The 10,353-nt window shown below is 41.1% G+C and overlaps 1 long non-coding RNA gene across 1 annotated transcript in view; it reads left to right on the top strand.

Annotated features, from left to right (window-relative positions):
- Positions 1-6,373: 6,373 nt before the first annotated feature.
- LOC140104832 (uncharacterized) overlaps positions 6,374-10,353 on the top strand; it is a 119,700-nt gene continuing 115,720 nt past the window's right edge. The window contains exon 1 of the long non-coding RNA XR_011850425.1: positions 6,374-6,452. This is a non-coding gene — a long non-coding RNA (uncharacterized lncRNA). The remainder of the gene's footprint in view (positions 6,453-10,353) is intronic.

The raw sequence follows: 10,353 nt of genomic DNA, 5'->3' as shown, positions 1-10,353 counted from the left end.
AGGGCCTACAATGTCCCATCTCCCTGAACCGATTAAAGCAGAAATGGGTCTTCAGGAATTGGTAAGAACATTCCATTTTTTTGCTTGACTATCTCTGTTGGTCCTACAATTTCTATGGCAGCGAAAATATGTTGCATTGTTTGGATATATAAACACGCTGGAGTGTTCTGACATTGTGAGCACCACAATTTATGGGCACAAATTATTCATCTTGTTGCCCTTAGTTATAGCTGTCCTGACTATTTGCTATGATACTTAATTGGTTATACACATTGATCAATATCTTTGTGACTTAAAGCTTTATACTCTCCTGGTTAAGAGCTATTTGATTACTTGTTGTTATGGTTACGACACCTTCAAGTGTCAATGTTGTTTATGGTAATACACCATTGGGTGTGAAACGATATTAAAACTGCAATTTGAGAGTGTATTTTATGCTTACAAACTTTTAGGAAGTATTTAATTAAAAGTTATAATTTATTCTTTTTCACCTTGCTTAGCTCAATTCTGTGATTTTTTTTTTTTTTTTTTTTGGTGACTGATACAGCTGTTGAGGGCCCCTTGATCTGATTTACCAGTGACAATTGGAGTTTAAATTTTTTTTGGCTGTAATGGGACCAAGGATTATCAATAAAACTTCATTACAGACACCTTACAGCTGATTATTGCAGCATCCAGAGAGCTTCACTGGAGGTCACAGTGTGCAGAGAGGTCCCTCTGTAACGATTGGTAGTCTGTAACTCTGGGGTAACTCTGGAGTAAAAACCGTCCTATGGAACATTAGGAGTGAGGACCCTGCTTGCAAGAACATGCATTCTATGAGGATGAAGGGGGTTACACAAGAAGTATAATGGACCAGCCATTATTTAAGGGAACAATATAAAATCCTTTCATTTTAAAGGCTGCTTGAACCAGCCATCAAAGAACTTTGCTTCATGTCTTTCTGATTCTAACAATATTTTCTTTTGATTAACCTCTTCCAGTTTTGGGGCGGATATATCCACAGCTGAGCACAGGGACTTAGCACTCAGTGGCAGATATATCCGCCGCGGTGCTGATGCCGGCTCGGCATCGGGATACATGGGGTGCTGGCTGTAGCTAACAGCCAACATCCCAGTGTACCACCCACAGTCGGAGTGGGCTCCGATCGTGGGTGTTTAACCCGTTAAATGCCTTCTGGGGGTCTTTCCACCCACAATGCCTCTACCCCCTCTGCGCACAGTCTTCAGGGGGCAACAACCGTTGCTTTGGTCGCCCTGGGGTCCAATCAGGACTCCAGAGCTGCCTGTAGGCACTGGCTGAAAGATGGTGTCAGTGACGTCATCTTAAAGGCACAGTGTCGGCCTATGCATGTGCATAGGCTGACGCTGCTAATACCTTGCAATACATCAGTATTGCAGAGTATTATCATGAACAAGCAATCAGATGATCGCTTGTTCATGTCTCTTGGTAGAACTAGTAAAAAAAAAAAAAAGTTTTTCAATAAAAAAAATAAACTAATCAATAAAAATGCCCATAAAAGCCATACATATAAAGAGACATATAATGCAAAAAACTGTCTAAATCGTAACACAAACCCCACATATGTAGTATCACCGCATCCGTAACAACCCGTAGAGTAAAAGTAATAATTATTGAACCTGCACAATGAACACCACTAAAAAACACTGTTAAAAACCCACCAAAAATGATGATTTTTATCTATTGAATCCCACAAAAAAATGCAATAAAGAGTGATAAAAAACCATATGTACTCCAGAATAATACTGTTGCAAAGTACAACCTGTCCTGCAAAAAACAATCAACCAGCTACATAGCCAAAAAATTAAGAATGTTATGCCACTTGGAAAACGGCAATGCAAAACTGATAGATTTTGCCCAACATTGGTGCTATGTTTGGCAAATTAAGTAAAACGAAAGAGAAAATATTCAAGTATGGTATCCCCATAATTGTATCAACCCACAGAATAAAGATAACATGATTATTAGGTTATATGGTCAACCCCAAAATAGAAAAAAAGGTAAAAATCCAGTACAGTATTGATGCTTTTCTATTCCTGCCCCCTCTGTACCAACCCCAAAATGGTCACACTGGAAAAAGCATCTCATCCCACAAAAAAAATACTGTCACATGGCCCCAATAACGAAAAAGCGAAAATTTTATAGCCTACAAAAGGGGCTAGCTGCGGGGTGCTCCTTCCATCATCAGCCTCGCTGTGCGCCCATAAAACAAGTAATGGCCACATGTGGGGAGTCTCTTTACTCGGGAGAAATTGCTAGGTGGGTTTCCTCTTTTTATCTTTTGGAAATGTGTAAATTTTAGGGCTAACGTATAACCGACAAAATTTGACCATTCTAAATTTCAACTCCCTTTTGATTAAATTACTATGAAGATCTCAAGGCGTTAACAATTTTCCTAAAAGCTGTTTCTGATAGGTTGAGGGGTGCAGATTTGAAAATGCGTTGGTTATATAGGGGGGGGAGTTGATGTTAAATATGTAAAATTTCATTCAAAACAGTATTTATCCCCAAAATAGTAAATTCTGAAAAAACGGAAAACCGGTATTTGTAAGCCATTTGACATCAAAATAAATTATCCAGACATTTCAAAAATGATGAAAATGTAAAGTAGACATATGGGACATGTTATTCAGCAATTTATTTAGGTGGTAAATCTATCTGCCTGAAAACGCGATGACTTCAAATTTCGAAAATTGGTAATTTTTCAAGAAAATTTTAATTTTTTTCTTTTTTTTTTGTAAATAAACGTAAAACTTATCTGCCAAAATTTACCACTAAAATGAAGTACAACATGTGGGGGGGGGGAAACAATCTCAGAATCGTTTTGATAAGTAACAGTGTTCAAAAGTTACAACCATATAAAGCAACGCATGTCAGAATACAAAAAATGGGGCTGAGCCTTGAGCTATAAACTGGCTGCGGCACACACTGATGTCAGCCGGGGTCTCTGCCTACACTCGAGTATATATGGTATCTAAAGATCACATGTTACAAAGTGGTAGAAATTATTCCATACCCAAGTAGAGTCTTATAGGAACTTTGAATTGAACATTGCAGCATGTCCAAAACATGTATTTTTATTCCTTCCTATGATACAGTTAAGGAGGCGGGGTCTCCACCAAGCAGTCACGCAACCCCGTCTCCTGCCACTACCAGCTATCGTCTGGCACTTTCCTTTGAAGCCTTCTCTTGCTGATGTCATGCACCGACTATCCATTATTCTCGCTTGTGTGTAATGCTTGCAGCTAGCTGGCCGAGAGGTGCTCCTTCACTACAGCTCCGGACAGCCGATGCATGAGGTTGGCGAGAAGAGACTGTGCAAACAGTGTTCAGGAGGTGGGATTGCATGACTGCTTGGTTGAGCTCCCCTCTTGACTGCATCTTAGGAAAGAATAAAAGTACTTTTTTTTTCTTTAGGACATGCTGCAACATTAAAAACAACATATATTAAGACCTCCTGTAGACTTGCATACAAGGAACAAGGTACTGTTTGTGGCATTGGGGAGCCACAACAAAACTGAATGCAGATCTTTATGGTGCAGTTGAGATGCTTTTTTTTCACTGCAATGTATGAACTGAATAAGGTAATTCTAGGCACTCGTCAAGTGAAAAATTTGAGTATTTGAGATTTTCTGGCCGGACTAATAAACAAGCAAAATAAGGAAAGGCCACAGCATCCAGTGTTTAAAGAAGACTGTACCCCTTTATTCACATGGGCATTTAAAAAGCAGCAAAGTTTCCATTCACAATGAATCTTGGTCAAGCATCATAGATTCTTGATGTGCTTCGTTATCGCCGAAGGCGCTTGGGGTAACTCGGCATGTGCCGAGTAGGATGCATTGCAAACAGTACGAGGTGTCAGAAGCTGCACATGCGTGAGGACTTGGAATACCCGTGTATGTAGAAAATGGAATGAGCCTGATAGAGGTAAAAACCTCAAAGGGTATGAACCACTTTTATAATAAAAATATTAAAATTATTTCACAATTCATTAAAACAACAAAATTCAGTTTATTACAAAGCTTCATAAAATGGTCCCAAGATTAAGAGAGGTAGTCTGAATCTGTAACTGGGAATTGTATGGAGTGGATAAATCATGTAAAAGAGCATCAGCAGAAGTGTATGGTGTGTTCAAGTAATGAAGAGAACGGATGTAATGTGAAGAATGGATATGAGAGTGGAATGGTGTATTGTGGAATGAGCTTGCTGAAGTGATCATATATAGCTGTAGAGAATAAATGGATTATGTAGATGTTGTATAAAAAGAGGAAATGTGGTGTATAAACACTTGAAGTCGAAACATCACGGGATGTGGATAGTTGAGTAGATGGATAGAAAGCAAGGGTGGATGGACCTGTAATTTCAAATAGGGAAGACTATGGCCCCTTCCACACTTGCGTTGCAGATCACGTCAGAGTTTGATCAGGGTGCGATCAGGGTTTGGTCAGTGAAAAACACACATTTTGCATCAGAGTGCAATCAGTTTTCAGTCAGTTTGTTCGGTGTCTCAGTTTTTCACGCACGTTTTAAATACAATTTCAATGCAATTTCAATGCGTTTTTCACGAGCAGAAAATGCACGTGAAATGGACTCAGGACTGAGCTCTATCTTTTCTATGGCAATTGATGCGTGAAAAACGCATTGCACTTGCATGTGTCTCAGAGTGCAATGCGTTTTTGATGCATCTCCATAGACTTGTATGGTGCGTTTTTCACGCGCGTGACTTGCAAAAGTAAAGCATGTAGAGATTTAAACGCGCGTTAAAAAAAATGCAAGTCTGAAAAGACCCATTGGTTACAATGGGTCAGAGTGCAATGCAAGTTCTGCGCGTCAAAAGCACGCTCAGAAAACGCGCGTGAAAAACGCAAGTGTGAAGGGGCCTATGTCTTGCTTCATGAAAGTGTTGAGGAACTGGTAACAATTGATTATTAGTTCTAAAAGTCGATTTACGTTTACCAATTCTTATTCCTACCGACTGGGTAGTTTCGCCCTAGTACAGTAGACCACATGGGCATTTAATTACAAATACTACAAAAGTGGAATTGCACGTGAAAAAACTGCGTATTGGATAGCGGTGGCCATGCGGATGGTGTAGTCCGTCACCCTTGAATGCATTTGAGCATATGTCCTCTTCCTCTGAGTTGTACGAAAAATCTGTCTTGGAACTCTCATTGTTGAACCAACATCTGGCCTAATGAATGTATCTTTCAGATTCTTTGGGTGTTTAGTGCATGGTAAGACCGGATTCTGGAATGCGACAACATTCAGACAGGTCTTGGTCAGATTATGCCAATGGCCCTCAATGATATTGAGAACTTTGTACACAGATTCCATCCCGCCATAAACAAAGGGGATTATTTTTGTCTCAATTTTGGGACGTGAGTGTAAACTAGGCTGAAAACCTGTTTGAATTACATGTTCAGGATTTCCCTATTCTTTAAAGTGCTGGGCCATTTTAATTTGTCCTAACTATCTTAGTTTGAGAACCTGTGGCATCATCCATCCAGATACACACACAGCTCGGCATCAACCATCCTGATACACACACAGCTCGGCATCATCCATACAGATAAACACACAGCTCTGCATCATCCATACAGTTACACACACAGCTATGCATCATCCATACAGTTACCCACACACACAGCACTGCATCATCCATCCAGATACACACACACACACACTTCCCCCATTCCCCTTCTTCTTACCCTGTCCCAGCGCAGCATGGCAGTGTCAGACCTGTGGTGATGCAAGAAGCATCATTCTGACATCACCGCAGGTCCTGTACCTGTAGGCAGAGGGAGAGAGCAGTACGGAGCCTCTACTCTCTGGGAGATTGGGTGCAGCTCTATATAAGGGCATCACCCAATCTCCATTACAGCGGTCAGGAGGGTCTAGCAGTGCTGGATCCTCCTGACCTCCGGTCTATAAGACGCAAGCACTTTTTAGCAAGATTTTCTGTTATCTTCATATTTGAAAACACACCATACACTTTGTCTGATGCTCTTTAACATGTGTTATCCACTCCATACAACTCCCAGTTACAGATTCAGACTACCTGTCTATCAGGCTCATTCCATGACTAATCTACCTTTTCTAAGTCCTCACGCATGCGCAGCTTCAGACACCTCGTACTGACTGCAATACTGCCTACTCTGCATATGGAGAGTTCTCCTAAGTGCCCTCGGAGTGAACCACACACGTCACCATTGAACCACACTCCTTTACAGGGCTCTGGCCCAGGTCTTCTAGGTCTGACACTCCTCCCCTCCCATGAATGGTCACACCACTCCAGGGGGTGTGGCCTTCTGCTTATATACTCTCCTGTTCAAGCAGTCTGCCAGTGCAACTCAGGCAGTACAGACCTGCCCTTCATATAGCGCTACACTCTGCAATGAGACCTGACTCTCTTTATCCTTCAGTGGCTCATGGTAAGCTTAGCTCTATACTTATACAGTACATGTGCGTGGTGCAATGTTTTCCAGTGTATTTTCCTGACTCTTCTCCACATATTAGATGCATGGAGGAATCTTTAACATTTATAACAGTTTTCTTAGGCTTATTACATGTTTTAGATATGCTTTATTTCTCATGTTTTTACTGTGTAAGCTATGTATACAGGTTATCACTAGCATTGCCTGATATTCCCCATGACGTTAATTCAATGTTATAGTTTGAAGGTAAGAGTTTTACCAAAATGTAACAAGATTTTCTGGCCACACTAACTGTGTTCCAGATTATTATGCAAAAAGTGTTTAGGAGTGATAAGGTAAGAATTTGTGGGTTTGTCAGTTAAACTCATTGATGGTGATGTGTGCCAGGGCTCTTTATATGACTGAAAGCACTTGCAGACACCTGTGCTAATTAGTTTGGCAGGTGTGTCCAATTAAAGGCAAGAATACTTAAGAAATCTGAACCACATTATTAAACAGCCTACATTTTTAGCCAAAATGGATAAGAAAAAGGATGTGTCGGCTGCTGAGAAGCAACAAATTGTGGAGTGTTTAGGTCAAGGCGTGGCTACATTCAACATTGCCAAGACACTTCATTGTGATCATCGCACAATCAAGAAGTATGTCGCTGATTCACAGGACACAGGTGTGCATGCTGATTAGGGGAGGACTCTTTTCAACAGGCGTCAGGTTAAAAGAGCAGCTGCAAAAATGCTTTTAATAAGCAGCAGACAAGTTTTTGAAGCTGCTGGTGCCTCCAACGTCCCCTGAACAACAAGATGCAGGGTCCTTCAGAGGTTTGCAGCTATGCGTAAGCCATCATGTGGAGTGAGATTGTCGGCCCCTTTCGGATACCTGAAGGGGTAAAGATGAACACTATAATGTATGTGGAGTTTCTCAAACAGCACTTCCTGCCATGGTTCAAAAAGAAGAACCGTGCATTCCGCATCATTTTCATGCATGATAATGCATCATCTCTGGCTGCTATGGGCATAAAAGGGGACAAACTTATGGTGTGGCTCCCCCATGCTCCCCTGCCCTCAACCCCATTAAGAACCTCTGGAGCATCATCAAAAGGAGTATCTTTGATGGCGGGAGGCAGTTTACATTTAAGCAACAGCTTTGGAAGGGTATTCTGTCCTCATGCAAAACAATTGAAGCAGAAACCATCCAAAAACTGACAAATTCAATGGACGACAGAGTTGAGAAGCTCCTTTCGAACAAGGGGTCATATGTGCAAATGTAACCTCGCCTAGAATACATTTTTGACTTGAAAACTGTTTGATTACAGTTTGTAATATCCTGCTAGTTCTTATAATGTTACAAATGACCATTTTTATTGTTCTTAATAAAAATGAAAAGGTGCATTTTGAATGTTTCTTCTTTTTTTTTTAAATATACTGTTATCATAGGCAGTTTGTTTAAAAACATTTCAATTATATTTGAATAATTGATGACTGGAAAATTACAATGACTGCAATTCATATAGGTAATTTTGGAAAATATGCAGTATAAACAAGCAATTTTTCACTTGTTTGCCTAGAATTACTTAATTCTGTGGATGAGGTAGGGTCCATTCTGGTGCAACTACAGTGGGAGTGCATGTACAGGACCAACTTTTATTGCAACATATGAACTGAACCTTAATATGATTTACCTTATTTGTCACATCCAGTAAATTAAAGTTTATTGAGACCAGTGAATCACCGGACAGGTGTGAATCATACTTGCATGCAGGGAGGGAGAATGCAGCAGAGTTTTTCAAGCAATGTAACCAAAAAGACACTCTGCTGATGCTGAGCACAAAAGCATTAGAACATAAAGTAACCACTCTAGCAGAGAAAGAGATCCGCCTCTTTTGGACCAATCATTCCCTACGTCCGTATAGAGACAACAACAGGGTCCCTAGAGGCCTTAGGGTCTTTAAAGAAGCAGCGGAGTTTATGAAGGCATGGAAAGAGTTGCATCTCCAACATTCCTTGAATATTATGCGACTTGTACTGCAGCGCAATGAGATTGAATACAGCAGGATCATGGCTGAGCTATGCAAAGCAAAAACGGAGTTGAGAACCAGGATGTCAGAAAGTAACTGGCAGAATTTCATGAAGAAACTAGAAAAGAAATTAAATCTGACACAAGTTGAAGTAAAGGAGAAGAAGAGGGACAAGTTCCTACGAGACAAGGCCGACTTTGACCTTGATAAGATCTTTTGCTGGAACACTTCTATCCCAAGAAGAAGACGCACCAGAGGGCAGCAGAATCGGAGGCTGAGAGCCACAGAATTTTGGACCACAGAGTCAGACTCCGGTCGGACTTCGTGGTGTATGTGGTCTACTGCCCCTGTGGTCGTTTCTACATTGGGAAAACCATTAGGAAATTATTTACCCGATTTAGGGAGCATCGAAGATCCATTACTAAAGGTAATGGAAGCCCCCGTCTGATTGAACAAGTACAAGGGCCACCCAGATGTTCTCTGGCATTTGAGAGGATTGAGCATAAGGGCGTGGGAGGGGACCGTGCAAAACTCCTCCTTCAGCGTGAGAGCAGGCTCATTAGTAAATTTGGGGCCCTGGGCCCTTTGGAGCTCAATGAACGCAACGAGCTCAATGTATTCTTGTGATATTTACTATCTCTTCCTTTTTCTTCTTTCATACTGGTCAGGCTACCTTGGCCACTTAATCCCAAGCCACCATTTTACTATAACTTGGAGCATATGCTCATACAGTATTCCGCGACCTGCACCCCTTATAGCACCCTGCGCCCCTTACCCTCTTCAAATTCTAGGGTGGTATTAATAGTTCACTGTACATAAGTGCCATTTAGCGTGGATCGACGATTAGATTGTCGCAGCTGTAGTGTCTTCTTGTTTTTAACTTCAGCAGTGGGATTGAACCTCCGGTCCGGGTTTTGGAAGGACCTCCATGCCGGGCCTGACGATCTATCATCCTCCCACTTACCTGAATAGTTTTAATTATCACCTGGTTGTCACATATACTTTGTCTCCTTGTGTGTTTATATAAGGATATTCATGTGCATCACTGAACTACTGTTGCGGTCTCATTCTCACAGGTGTTGTAATGCATTGCTTGTTACTAGGTATGGCCACGCCCACTAGGTATGGCCTAGAGAAAGCGCCACAGTGCGTGAAACGGCCCCGTTGCCGGAACCTGTCTGTTTACACCCCTGCATGCTTCCCCACCAATAAAGGATGCTTTTCATGCTTTTGGAACCGGTGAGTGCCGTCATCCTTCTCTATGTTTATGTAAAGTTTAAAGGGGTATTCTCGTCTGGGAATCTCGTTTCTAAGGGACAACATGGCTACATTTATGAGAAATTATCTTCACACAGGAACATTTTTTTTATTTTTGAAGAAATGCTTACATGTTGCAAATGAATTTAATTAAATGTGAATGCACCGATTGGAATACCCCTTTAATTTAAACAAGTTGAGATGAAAAAAAGGAAATTAATTTCAAAAAGTCGCCCGGCTAGCGACCAAAAAGAACCCTTTTCATATCCACCAGGGCTATAGTAGGTATTAGTTAAGACGTAACCTTTATTTAAATCATTGTTTAAGAGCAAGACATTGTGTATTAAAATTACAATTACAGTATCCACACTGTTAGGATCATCAGGGGATATGGCCTCTAGACTGGCTGCTAAGTAGTATTATACTCAGAGTGGGTTGATCAGTTCCCACCTATTTGTAGAGGGTGATAGAAATGGCAGCTATGATATAGAGGTCACCACATCTCCCTTTACTGTACTTGGGTACAGCAACAATTGCTATAAGTTCCCTAGGGTGTATAATAGCTAACCCCTACTTCATTCTCACAGTGCGGGTAACTGTCTATTGCCAAATTAAAAGTAGAACAAGGTC

This window comes from Engystomops pustulosus, chromosome 10, assembly GCF_040894005.1.
Source record: "Engystomops pustulosus chromosome 10, aEngPut4.maternal, whole genome shotgun sequence".
NCBI classification, from domain to species: domain Eukaryota; kingdom Metazoa; phylum Chordata; class Amphibia; order Anura; family Leptodactylidae; genus Engystomops; species Engystomops pustulosus.
Note: the sequence above shows the minus strand (reverse complement) of the source record. Positions and strands in the feature narration are given on the sequence as shown.